Here is a 13,680-nt window from a genome sequence, read left to right on the forward strand (position 1 = left end):
AGCAGACCGTGATGAAAGTTCAAAGACAACACATTTAAAACCAGTCTCAAAGCAAAGTGGGACAACAACCCTGTCCCCTCACAAAATCCTTTAACAAATGTCTACAAACACACTGGCTGGGAGTTCCATAGACTTGATATTCAGTGGAAAAGGCACTTTGCATCCTGTCCTGAGTGAAGTGACGAGGGATAATTAAAGTTCTAATAGGGATGTAGGAGAAATTTGGTTCAGTTCCCATCTGCCTTGAATGGCAAGATTTGGTGGTATTCAAGCATTTGAAAACCAAAGGTAGCCATGTTGGGTGGAATCTACAACCAGGGAACGATGATTGGCTTTGCATTTTAAGGGTTAAATTCCCCTCCAGTAACTTAGTAATACTATACAAGTAACCCTCTTTACCTAAGGCACCATCCTTAATCAATCCCTGGCTTTGCTAAATGAAAGACTGCCATGTTTCTTTTTTACTTGTGCTCTCGGCCTACCCAAGGAACCAAGTCCTTGGCTGAAGGTTTGGGACAGTTCTGGATTACAAACCAGACTTTAATTTAGTAATAGTTACTCATTTTGGGAACAATGGAGTGTCTTTGAAAATGAGAATTCCCTTAATATGCATTTCCTGTTTTCCATAAATTCCCTTAGATGAGGGATAGGAAACCCTTTTTTAGCCTGAGGGTTGCATTCTTTTCTGGGCAACCTTCTGAGTGTCAAATACCAGTGGTGGGTAGGGCCAGAGACAAGTGCGTACAGCAGCAAGTGTGAATTTTATCTTTGTAGTGTAGGCTAGTCTCCACACACACACACACACACACACACACACACACACTCCTTTCTACCCTCTGTCCAGGCAAGCAAAAAACATATCAGTACTCAAATTATAGCCAGGCAAAAGCACTAAGGAAGATGCAGAGCAGGGCTGTTGATGAATGTGACACAGGGAGAGTACCAAGAGCTTGGAAGGCCTGCTCTGCTTGAAGGAAGTTGCCTTTGTGTTGAAGGATCCTCATTCTATTATCTATCATACTGTTTGTCTGCAAATGTATTGTTCTGCTGATGACTTGGCTGTGACAAAACCATCAGCCTCCAAAGCTGTGCAAGGTCAAATAACACCACCGATACATAACGCCACTGGTGTTACATGGTTGGGTACATGCTGTCTGTGTTTTATCACTGGTATTATACACGGTATTAGGTGGCAGAAGTCAGTATAAACAATTATGATGGTGCACGGTTGGTTAAGTTTAATCTGATGCATTCCGAGCTAAACACAGGGCAGATGTAGAGGTTTCGATACATGCACAAGAGGCAGAAGGAGGTGATACCTTGCTCCAAATCACATTGTCTGGAGTTTGAAGCATGGACCTGAGGAACAGGGTCTTCTCAACAGTGTCACCTTACACTATAGAACTCCCCAAGAAACTCCTTCCCAGGGATGTCCAGAAAAACTGTAAAATTGTTGTTTAAATTTCAGCAAGCATATTGTGGGTAGTGACTCATTTTAACTGTTGTAATGGCTGCTGTTCATAAGTTTGGAAGATATTTTAGGATTTTGCTTTAACTGTTGGATTTTGGGATGATTACTTTTATTATGCTTTTATGGTTGCCTTATGGGCTGATAAGTTACAATATGTTGGCAGCTCCTCTGAGGGCCCTTTGGAGGTGTATGGTGGGATATAAATCCAAAACTAATATAAACAAACGTATACAGAAACAGGAATTCCCTGCTGTGGGAGGAGTACCGGTACACTATAGTACCGGTTACTATAACAGATGGTAACACATATTCCATACAGATAGAGCTATGTTTGTTATCCCCCTCCCCAATTTCCGTTAGTCTGATGTGCAGTCCACCTAACCCAACTCTTTGGGTGACAACTGCTCCCCACTTCCCAGTGGAATGGGGTGGAAGCAATAGACCTCTCTGAAGTCCCAACTCAATTTGCCTCCCTCATCCTATGCCTGATTTTAAAAGAAATTGAGTTAGGAGATTTGATCAAAGATCACCAATATCTTGTCTAGGCCATGTCCAGACAGGAGTATTATCTCACAAATGGGTCATTAAGATCAGATTTTTTTTCTCTGTACACAGTTGGCACATGAGGGTCAACACATGGCCATTTTTTTTTAAATGTCTTTTTATTTTCTAACAAACTCCTATTTTTTCACTCAACATATGAATGGCTATTCTGCTGCTTGTTGGCCACCTCACGACATAAGCTTGGCAGAAAATATATTGGGTGTAGGTAGCTTGTTTGTTTTTGTCCCTCAATCACTCCTCTGTGCACATACACACACCCTGTTAATTTACAGGATTAAATTGTAGTTTACTTGTTCTTTCTTTCTTTTGGTACTATTCTGATTTAATAGAATTGTACAAGATCTGTCATAATAACAGCAAATTGGGGATTCTTGGTGCTCTGTGTATGTAGCTTTCTGTAAATTAAGATCATTCTTCTTTCCCAGCCTTCTACAACTGACATCCAACTTCAATTTAAAGCACCTCAGGATCCTATCTTGTAGCTGGGAGGGAGGGGAATCAATCAGTCCTAAACCTCTCTCTCCAAACCTTTCCAAACACCCCTAGTTTGGCCCTCACCTTTCATTGTGATTATGCTGTTGTTTAGGTCCTAACTCCCTGACCAACTTCAAGCTTCCAGGCCAAGTCTAGTGCTTTGTATTCTAAATCCTTCCACAAACATGGCTCTGCTTGCTCCTCTGATGTTGACAGAATGGTATTGTGCTTGGAGATGCAGAAATCACTCCACTCCACATGCTGGCAGAAGGAGAAACACCCTCTCGAGACAGAGACGTTCTTGGCTAATTATAACACAAGGAGGACCTTGAGTTTGGAGGCTCGCTGTTTAGCCCTGTTATTATTATTGCATGATTTTTTTAAAAATAATATTTATTAAAGTTTTAAATGTTACAAAAAGAGAAAGAGATAATTCCAAGTTAAACAAAAACATAACAACACATCACAGTAAAAAAAGAAGAGAATAGAAATAATAATAATAATAATAATAATAATAATAATAATAATAAACAGAAAAATAGAAACAATTAAAAAACACAACGAACCTTCCCATAACTTATCTTTCATTTACTTGTTTCCTTGACCTCCTCGCACCTCCCTTTTTTTGTATTCTAGTTCGGTTAGCTATTTCAGCAAATCCTTTCCATCTTTCCCAATTTTTATCCTATAATTTATCTTATTATTATTGCATGATTAGCAAGGGGTTTGGGGAAAAGCCTTTTCATAAGTAGAGCTCAAATTGCCTTTGAACCTCTTGCATACTACTTACATGAATTTCTGATCGCTGTTAAGTGTTGTTGCACAATGTTTGTGTTGTTGCACAATGTTTTGCAAGAGTTGCCTCTCTGAAGGGCAATAATGCAGTGACATTGAGGTTGTATCACAAACAAAACAACTGCGGTGGTCCAGTATAAATCCTCTACTAATGCTCTATTACTGTGTAAATGACATGTTGCAGAATGCATTCTCAGAAAAGCAACCAGTCTCGTGGGGCCCATGGTCAGCATTGATAGCACTGAAAAGTCGGCCCCGTAGCATTTCCAAAGGCTAAAAGTTGGCTTTAGGAAATGGTTGTGAAGACTCTGGAGAAGACGGCTAATTAAATCTTTCCCCAGGCTCCCTGCCTGTATCTCAAGTGGGCTAGGAAACAAGCTCACATTGAGTATTGTTTCGTACTCTCACAGAGAGCCTGAGGGAGTTTGTTATTATTTTTTCCAGCTACAATTGTCGCCTTGCTTGTTCATTGGCACCCAGTGGCCTGGCTGAAGCACTGAAACCTTTTTTTTAAAAAAATGTTTTTATAAAGAAATTATTGGCTTATGAAAGTACATACAGCATCTCTGTTTTCCATTCATAGAATCCTTTCTACAGATCAGTTATATGTGATGTGAGACACTAATGTTATGGACAGTACAGTGGTACCTTGGGTTAAGAACTTAATTTGTTCTGGAGGTCCGTTCTTAACCTGAAGTACCACTTTAGCTAATGGGGCCTCCTGCTGCCGCTGTGCCGCCGCTGCACAATTTCTGTTCTCATCCTGAAGCAAAGTTCTTAACCCGAGGTAATATTTCTGGGTTAGCAGAGTCTGTAACCTGAAACATCTGTAACCGGAGGTACGACTGTATAGGGTTGCAGAATAAGAGAGGGGAGGAGAAGAGGGGGTAGTAAACTTTCATTCTTTTATGTGCAAGGTTTCTGTCTCAGCGTCTTGTGGGTAGGTTCTCTTTCTATTCATTTATTACTTTTCATTGGTGGTGAGGGAGGTTGGGGGGCCCAGGGCATGGTTGGTTGACATTAGTTGGCTGCACTGAGTTTTATTTCCATGTGTGAGGGAGACGAGTTTTTGGATCCAGTTAGCCACATCAGTTTGCATGCTTTCAGTGGGTTCTTGTTGTTGTATTGTTGGGCTGTGTATGTAATGAAGGGAAGCCACACCGGGGTGAAGGTGTCCTCTTTTGTTTGTTCCTGTGCTAATTTCAATTTGTTGGCAAGTTTTTCTAGTAGGGCTGTTTCCCATATGGTTTGGTACCCATGGTCCATGTTCACTCCTGACAGGTCCCTCCATGTCATGATGCTCCTGGCTGCTGAGAGTAGGTGACTTACAAATTCTTTGCAGTGTGAGTGTGCGCTGTTGTCTTGGAAAAAAATACTCAATATGGCCAGTTTTGGTGTGGCTTCTAATACCTTATCGATGTGCTGGCATGAAAGAGAGATGGAGGTCAGGAGTGCTCCTTTGGAAATGTTTGTTCATTGTCTAATGGGAAGACTCCAGTGTCTCCCTCGGCTCTGTGTTACATAGAGGTGGAAAAGGCCAAGTAGAAGAACATGGAATCAGTTGTATATGCAGAAGGGGGCAGGAGCGGGTTGCAGGTCAGCTTGCCATAAATCAGGTTTACAGCAATTTGTTGAGATGAGATTAGCCTAGCTGTAAAATGCAAAGTGCAGGATTGAAAGCAAGAATAAACCTGCCACATGGCAGCAGAAGAGAATGGGAAGTATATGGATTTAGGAGTCATGAATTTGATTCTCCGCATCCCATTTCCCCCATACGGCAGTTTTAGGCAAGTCATTATATTTGTCAGTACTCTAGTTTCTGCCCAGAGAAACAGAATTTAACTACAAGGCTTGTTTTGTTTTCTACAACCCAGACTTGGCACTTGGGAGGGAGTGCTGCCTCTGACCATGCACAGAGTGCTTTTCTTTTCCCATTAGATTATGACGTAGTTCTCACACATTTGGGTTTAGTGGGAGATCTGCCAAGACAGAATCTGTGATTCCTTGGTAGGCTTGAGCCCTGGTACATCTTAATTCAGGAACCAAGCATTGAATGTTTTATTTAACTTCCTCCTCCTTTCTTCTTTGGTGATCACTCGTAGCCGAGTAAGATTTTCTTCCATAAGCACGGTTTTAACAATGAGTCTGTAAGTGACTGTGGAGGTCAATTCTGAATCCACATGTCCTTCCACAGTGGGGACATAGGTTTCTGGGTGGAAGTTGATCACGGTGTGGATTTGCCAAGTGTGCCTTCCTTTTAGCACGTTTCTCCCTTGCATTCTGAGTTCGAGTGTCTTCAAAGTCCATGACACCTTTGGTAAAGGCCGTTCTCCAACTGGAGCACTCGCAGGCCAGTGTTTCCCAGTTGTCGGTGTTTACTACATTGTTTTAGATTTGCCTTGAGAGAGTCTTTAAACCTCTTTTGTTGACCACCAGCATTACACTTTCCATTTTTAAGTTCGGAATAGAGTAGTTGCTTTGGAAGACAATAATCGGGCATCCAGACAACATGACCAGTCCAACGAAGTTGGTGTTGAGGGCCAAGCATACTTTATCAGACTCCAGTGGTAATACATTAACTGATAAAACAGTTAATTAAAAGTGCTTCAAGGTTCTCTCCCCTCCCCCCCAATTCTAGGACTAACCCTGGCTTTTAAAGCAGCTTCTCTGTTGGCGAACACTGGCTCAAATAAAGTCCAGATTTCACTGGGCCAGATCTTTGACAGATTTTTACCACTTACATCTGATACCTCAAATATAGGCTCACCGCAGGAGGAATATTGCATCCATTATTCATGCCTTGGTAAACTTCTGGCTAGATTACTGCAATTTACTTTACATGGGACTGCTCTTAGCAACTAAGTGCATAATCTAGCAGCCTGTCTTGAAAAAACACCCTTTAGCATGTGAACTTCTCTGTCCTCTGAGGTTATCTAATGTAGCACTGCTTCCTGTGTCCTCCACACAAAAGATAAAATCCCTCTTGAGCATTAAAACCCTTTTGGTTTCACCAATTATTCGTTTTGTTTTCTTCGTGCAAGGCTTGTCATTTGGATCCAAGTTCCTAAAGAGGTTAACCATAAAAGATGAATTAAACACACACACACATTAAAAGAGGAAATGCATGAAACATACTAACATGGTCCTCCAAAACAGCAATTAAAAACAGCTGTGTTTAATTGGCGTTAGGGTTGGTGCTGGCTGCTTTCTCTCGTTTGCTGCTTTACTGTTACGTTCATGGGTTTTCTGATTTTAAACAATGTGAATTTATTGTATCGTTATCATTAAGGCAAGCTACCTTAAACACCTGACTGAAAAGATGGGGAACACATCTTAGAGTGAGTGGAGATTGAACAAGTATAGTATTGGGGAATGAAAAGTTCCTGACCCAAAGTTACCTGGGGATAAAGAGAACTCAGTGGGACTTAACCTCAGAGCAGACATGCATAGGATGCTTACTCACAGGCTCAGGACTGGTTCTGATTCCAGGTTCTTTATCAGAACTGGATCCTAACTAAATGTGCTGGTGGTGAGTTGGACAACCTCAGGAAGGTGTTCTTGATGGTGAAACTGCTGGCTGGGTGTGTCAGAAAGAGTGTGCTAGCTGGGTGTGGCTGACTGGGTGGTGCTCATGGCCCCAGGGAGATGCTCGGATTCTCTTAGTCAAGCTAGGGCCTGTGCTTGTTCATCAGCAGGCAAATATGTATGTATATATGGGGGGGGGGGTTGTTTCACTCTGGCTTCCACAGAAAGAAAAGGATTTTTAAAATTCCTAGGCAAATGCCCTTCCAAAACAGCAGTTAAAAACAACAAAATATGAAAAGAACAGTCATATCCCCCAAAATTAAAGCTGTAACTCAGCAACACCCTACGTATTGCTGTTTTTAACAGAGGTGGGGAAACCAAAAAGCAAATTAAAGAGGTGTAGTTGTCCATGGCCTCCAAAAATCTAAATTTGGCTTTTTAGCACAGGAAACGGTGCCTTATATTGAATCAGATCATTGGTTCACTTACTGGTAGCAGCTCTCCAGGATTTCGGGCGGGAGTCTTCTCTGCCCTACCTAGAGGTATCAGGGATTTTATTGCTATTTATTCAATTTACGGTGTATCCTGCCCTACCTCCTGAAAGAGCCTAGTGCAGCAAAGAGGTCCACACTTCTTAAAACACACACAAACACAAACACAGTTAAACCATTCTGGAAGCAATTACAGTTCAAAGCATTCTAAAAGCAGGTACAGTTCAAAGCACTATTCCAGCCAGTGTTCTTGTGCTTGCCAGGAACAATATTCTTCAACCACCAAATGCCTGGGTAAACCGGAACATTTTCAAATTCCTCCTAGAAGTTATTAATGGTGGTGACAGGTGCACCTCGCTAGCGAGGGCATTCCACAGCTGGAGAAGCACCTATGAACAAGGCAATGTCATGGGTCAGCACCAAGTTGGCAGCCCCAGGGCTGAACAAGGGACCTTCTGCATTCAAAGCAAATGCTTTACTGTGGAGATACCACCAGTCCATGTATTTCTGTTTATTTTGGGCTTGCCTGTTTGAAATAATTTTGTACCACTGTAATGTAAATAGTCTAGTTTTGTAGCATTCTTTATTTTTTTAATGAAATGTAAGCCACCTTTTGTGTTGCTTTGCCCCAAAAGGTACGTTTATTGAAATAAATGATAGAATTCCCACATTAGCTCACTTGTCCCTCCCTTCAGGTTGGGTTGTCTCAGTGGCCATGTTTGCACATATTGGCTCCTGGGGAGATCACACCTGCTTTGCTCCTCCCCAGTCTTTTTAGGTGGTGCAGCACAGCTGCTAAGGCAAGCCTTGGCTTAGCACAGTTATCTGAACTGGAGATTGTGGCTGAGCTTTTCCCTCTTTAACTATGGTGTGTAGCCAAGGTTTTTTCTTGGTTGTTGATTGTGGTTAAGGAGGAGAAAGTTTAATCACAATCTTGGGTTCAGATGACACACTAAGTCCAAGGCTTGCTTTAGCTGCCATGCTTCCATGAGCTCAAAGGTGGAAAGCAGATGTGAGCTCCGCTCTGGGAACAGGCATATTTGTGTGGTCCTCATCAGCCATGGTTTGACTTACCATGATGTGCAGACTATGTTGCTCATGTTGTCCTCATGTCCTGCTATGCAACTGCAGGGCACCTTTTTAAGGGAGAACAACCAGAGTGGTACTACAAGAGAGGACAGACGCTAGTGGGAATATTACGGTATTTAATGGTTGCCTGATGTGATGCTGCCTGAAGGTGCCACTGCAAGTGTTAGGCAGTGATCTCACCGACTGAGGTGTGAGGCTCAACTCTGCTAGTTAAATTGGGTTTGAACAGTATCATAATTCATATAACAATCATGACAACTCAATTATCAGGAAAATGTGCAGGGTCCAAGGTTTTACAGAAACGGTTTGTGTGACTGGGTATGTTAGGGTGAATTTCTGTACTAGGTTGGTTTTTTAACAAAGAAATGCTTTGACTTTGGGTTCACACTTTCTAAGTCACCTATGGCAGTGATGGGTTGGTGGGTGAGGCAGAACGTAGAAGAAGTGTTTGTGCAATGAAAGGGGAAGAAAATGAATCCTTATCTGCCTGTTGAGGCTGTGCAAGCTAGCAGCGACTTGCTAACTGACATTGGAAGCAGTACCCAATTAATATTTTTGTTTGGAAAATAAGCACAACCAATGAGAAGCCAAATACCCTTTAAAAAAAAAAGGAAAAAAGTTCACTTTCCATTATGCCGATGCCTCCAGCTTGTCAAGTTGATAGGTGGGAAAGAAACTCCATACATATCTCTTGCTTAGCTGCTCCCTTGCCTTTTGGGATTGCTTCAGCCCAGGAATTTGTAGGCAGAAGTTGCTGTGATGTGCATGATTAAATAATTCCTTATTCCCCCCCCCTTTCAGAACTGATTGTCCCCAGCTCCCAAGCTATCTGAGCAGCCTGATTTAGGAGGAGGTAGGGAAAGCTTTTGTTGTTGGTGTTGCTATTGTTGAACAGTTGGGAATCAGAAATCCTTGGTGTCCCAAATATCAAGGGGTGGATGCCCATCTATCTTCTGCCCCACCTCTGATCTTGATCGCATGGGGAAATGCTTTGTATATGACAACACATATTGGCAGTGCCGATATCTTCTTTGCATCTCTCCTCATTTTCTTCTGGGTCATCCACCTGTTGTGTTTTGTAAGCAAAGCAAGGTGAGCTGTTTTTGTGCTGCAGTCGAAGGTGCTCAGCTAGAGAAGTCCAGGTGACAGACTACTCCTGTTGTTCTTTTGTGTAAAAAACACAGAGCACACTTAGTAGTCATGCCAAGGTTTACAACAAAAATAAAAATTTATATATGGTTAAATTAAAACAATATAAGCAACTATCCCTGTATTCTAACAGCCAAGATAAAACCAGAAATAAAACTGATAGGTTTAAAAGGCCAGCCTATGAAAAATAACAAGTGAGTGGGTCTGATGGACCTCTTTAGGTAAGGAATTCCCATAGGGAAGATGCTCCTGTCAAGAAACCCTTTTTCCCTGATGCCTTTGTCTAGCCTAGGAGGGTGGGGTTCTCATATCATGCCTTCTTCTGATTATTTAAGAGTCTTCAGAGGAACAAATGAGATGAGACGAGACATGCCTTCCACTACCCTGGGCCCATACCCATGGAGCTTTAATGACAGAACAAATCCATAACAAAAACCAACAGGTTTCATTGACTTTTCAGCTTAGCCCAACTCAGCTGTGGGCACCCATCAGTCCAATGGAGTGGATATGGAAGGTCTGAGATCCTTAATTGTACCACTGCAGTCAAGAATAGTATCAGGTGAAACAGCCTGATCCCAATACTATGCAAAATCTGGAACCAGCAGCATAAGCACCCACTCCAGTTTGTCTGATGCACAGCTGGCCACCAGTATAATGCAATTGCATGGGTCAGTGTGTAATGGGCCTCTAACCTTGCTGGGCTAGGTATATACTGATGAGTTATTAAGATGATATTTACTGCATGGGCTCTATGACTCCTCCTTGCCCAGAGACTAAGAATGGATTCATGGAGACTGCATAAATGTGGAGCCTAGAGGTGATATGTGAGAGGTGGAAGTTTCTTTCTGTTATAGTTGTAGACCTAATGAATTACGTAATTTTCGCTCCAAAACACGCACTTTTTTGTTCCTAGAAAGTAAGGGAAAATGCCTGTGCGTGTTACGGAGCGAATGCACTCGACCGGAGCCATGGCTGCTGTCAGTCAACCAAAGCGGGAGCCGCTTGCAGGGCTTCTGTCCCGCTTTGCGTGGCTCTAGCTTTGCTTGCTTTACAGCCAGGAGGAGGGGGAGGAGCCGAGGAGGGGGGAGGGAAGGAGAGCCGTGGCAGCAAAGCGAGCAGCAGCCACTTACAGGGGAGGAGGGACAGACGGGAGCCATAGCAAGCCGGAAAAAGCGCTTCGTAGCCAGCAACAGCTGCTGCAGCCTCAGCTAGCAAAGGTCCGTGCGCTCTCTAAACGGAGTAATGAGGCTGCAGAGGGACGGCAGGGCACAGGAGGGCTCTGAGCCACGAGCACAGTGAAAACCAGTAAAAAAGTTTTTTAAAAGGCTGCTGGGGACAGGAGGGCGCGGGATGAGGGAGAGGGGGAAATTACTATTCTCCCAGCGTCTCAGCTGATCTGCTGAGCAGGACTTGGGTTGCAGGGGATTCTCCATTAGCTGCGTAAAGCAGCAAAGAGGGAGAGAAGGAGCAAATCGGAAGAGGAAAGGAGCTGCTTACACTGCTGTAAGTGGCTGCTGTCCGGTTGGCTCCTTTAAAGCAACAGTGCTCTTTCCCTACCCCCTCCCCACTCAGCTCGCTGAAAAGCTCCTTCTCCACACACCCCACGCGAGCTCCTTCTCCCCTTAAACCCCTCTCCTGCATTATTAGCAGCATCCGTCTCCACCAACCCCATGCGTGTTCCTTGTCCCTTGAATGCTTTTCCTTCCCTCCCCACTTAAAACGTGGTTACAAAGCACGGATCCACATGGATCCTCAGGATTTTTGCACTGGGTCACCCCAAGTTCACCATCAGATCACACAGCATATCCATGGCTACAGCCTGCACCAAAAAACACACACACACACACTGTTTCATGGGGCTGCAATGGCGCAAAAACATGGTTACAAAGCATGGATCCACATGGATCCTCAGGATTTTTGCATTGGGCTACCCCAAACTCACCGTCAGATCACGTCTGTGACCACAGCATGAACCACAAAAATCATACATCCACTGTTTCGTTTAGAATTTTTTTTTCTTGTTTTCCTCCTCTAAAAACTACGTGCGTGTTATGGTCAGGTGCATGTTATAGAGCGAAAAATACAGTACAAGAGGGAAGTCTTGAGGCCTGCTAACTTGTGTATAAGCTGAACCAGATCCTCTCCAAGGGGTGATGAGGTTGAGACCCAGCTTCTGAAAACCATGACTTAGCTGTGGGTAAGGAGCAAAAATGCTGTGATTTCCCCCCTCTTTAATATACACATACCCCGATACAAAACACAACACTGATAATATATAATAATCTATAGAAAACCTATTATCAAATATATAACAAACTCATTATTTAAACACTATCATTCAATTATTCACATGTTGTTTGTCAAGCAATTATAAGCTTTATATCTTTTTATTCCAGCAGCAAAAAATATTTTAACATTAAGCTGGTGTTATGTACGTTACAAAAGGGGACCAAAGTTTTTTTAATCGTTCTTTTCTAGCTGCCCTGCTGTTAATCAGTTCTGTGCACCAGCAGGTTTGCTTGTTCATGGCTTGCCTTAAGTGAGGCTATTGTGGCAGAGACAGCATTCCTTATGAGGTCTGGCCAGAATGGGAAAAGATTAATGCAGGGAAGTCAGCTCCTCTATAATGAGATCCTGGCTTTCCTGGAACAAAATGCAAAGGGAGCACTAATCAGGGACACGATTATTCAGAGAAGATGAGGTGCCATCTTTCATGAGTTTGTTCTTCTGCTTATGCCTTTGCAGGGATTATCAAGCTGTAGTAACTTGCCATCAGCTCTGTATCCATGTATTTGACGCTTGAAAGAGTCTGCATTGCAAACAGCCTTAGCTGAATCTCCAGAGCTAGCAAAAAGGAACATTCTATCATGGCAGAATCAGACTAATAGTGTTGCCCCACCCCAAAGTGTGTTTTGTTCAAAAAACCAAAATGCATTTAGCCACATTTTCTTAATGAACAAATTTCCTAGCACCTGCCGAGTTCCTCCTGCCTCTCGTGTCCTTTTCTTAGTGGCACTGCCTGCCTGCCTTCTATTTTTTCCCTTCTCTTTAGAGCTAAATATAGCCCAAAAGCATGTCAGTGTGACCACACCCAGCTGTGGCCAGCCAGGGTGAAACCTGTGTGGCAGGGCAGAGCAGCGTTGATGAAATCTGGATGTGAGTGTCAGTTTGAAGGCATTTCTTTCACATCCTTAAATGCCTTTTCTAAAATTCAGAAAGTTGTTTTTCTCTTACAGAAACGAATACAATGTGCCTTTCTCTTGCTCCCATTTAACGCAACCAGGCGCTCAGCATGAGTGGCGTTCTTTTTCCCCACTGCACTTTCCACAGGTGGGGCAGGGGCAGTTCACCATCCACAGCATGGCAAAGGTAGAGGGCACCAGCAGAAGTTCTCACGGATGCCATTGTGACCATGCTGGCAAATCCAGGCTAAAGCGTAAAGGTGTTTTGGGTAGTGCTTGCTCAAACATGCCCTCCAGTTTCTTTAGATTTCTTCCGTTGTAAAAAGAGATTTCTGTTTTTCTGCTTCATTCACAATGTGATTTAAAAGGCATTTGTAATTTTGCAAAGAAGAATATGGTGTGTTTTTATTTCTATTAAGTATTTCCCTGGCACTCTGCAGCCTTCCTGATCTGAAAAGGCCCATGGGATGAATTTCCTCCATGGTCTCCTCTCCTGGAGTTACCTGAGGCTAGGGCGACTGGCAACCTAGCTCCTGGATTTAAGCGCTCTTCCCTTTGTTTCTAAGGGAAGTGCTTCCTAATACTTTTTTTTTAAAGTGTACTGATTTCTTTAAAAGTAAAAATAACTTAAAAGCTGGGAGCATGGTAGACAACCCTCCCAGCTTCCTGTGCTTACAGCAAAGCCCACCCTGGGATGTCACAGGCTTTTCATGCTTGGAGGGGCTGCAGAATGCAGACCACCAGGGAGATGACTTTGATAATTTCTCATTTATGATGGAGATTGCTTGGGAAAAAGTGAGAGAAGTTTTCAGCACAGCACCAATTGCAGTGTCAGACCCTCTTGGGGATAGTCTATGTGAGGCAAAGGTTGAGTGCACCAGTAGTGTCACAACACAATACTCTTCCTATACCATTGCATGGCTGGGAGGGGAAGGATCTT

At 43.1% G+C, this 13,680-nt stretch overlaps 1 long non-coding RNA gene across 3 annotated transcripts in view; it reads left to right on the plus strand.

The window, feature by feature from the left end:
• The window catches only part of LOC307212868, a 71,562-nt gene that overhangs the window by 39,468 nt on the left and 18,414 nt on the right, over nucleotides 1-13,680 (plus strand). For 2 of the 3 annotated variants that reach the window (XR_013837250.1, XR_013837251.1), the window contains exon 3: nucleotides 9,211-9,262. This is a non-coding gene — a long non-coding RNA (uncharacterized lncRNA). Of the gene's footprint in view, nucleotides 1-9,210; nucleotides 9,263-12,888; nucleotides 13,500-13,680 lie in introns of those variants that run through there. The other variant, XR_013837252.1, reaches the window with a different exon arrangement.

The sequence above is a fragment of the Podarcis cretensis genome, assembly GCF_951804945.1.
Source record: "Podarcis cretensis genome assembly, chromosome: 1".
Taxonomy (NCBI): domain Eukaryota; kingdom Metazoa; phylum Chordata; class Lepidosauria; order Squamata; family Lacertidae; genus Podarcis; species Podarcis cretensis.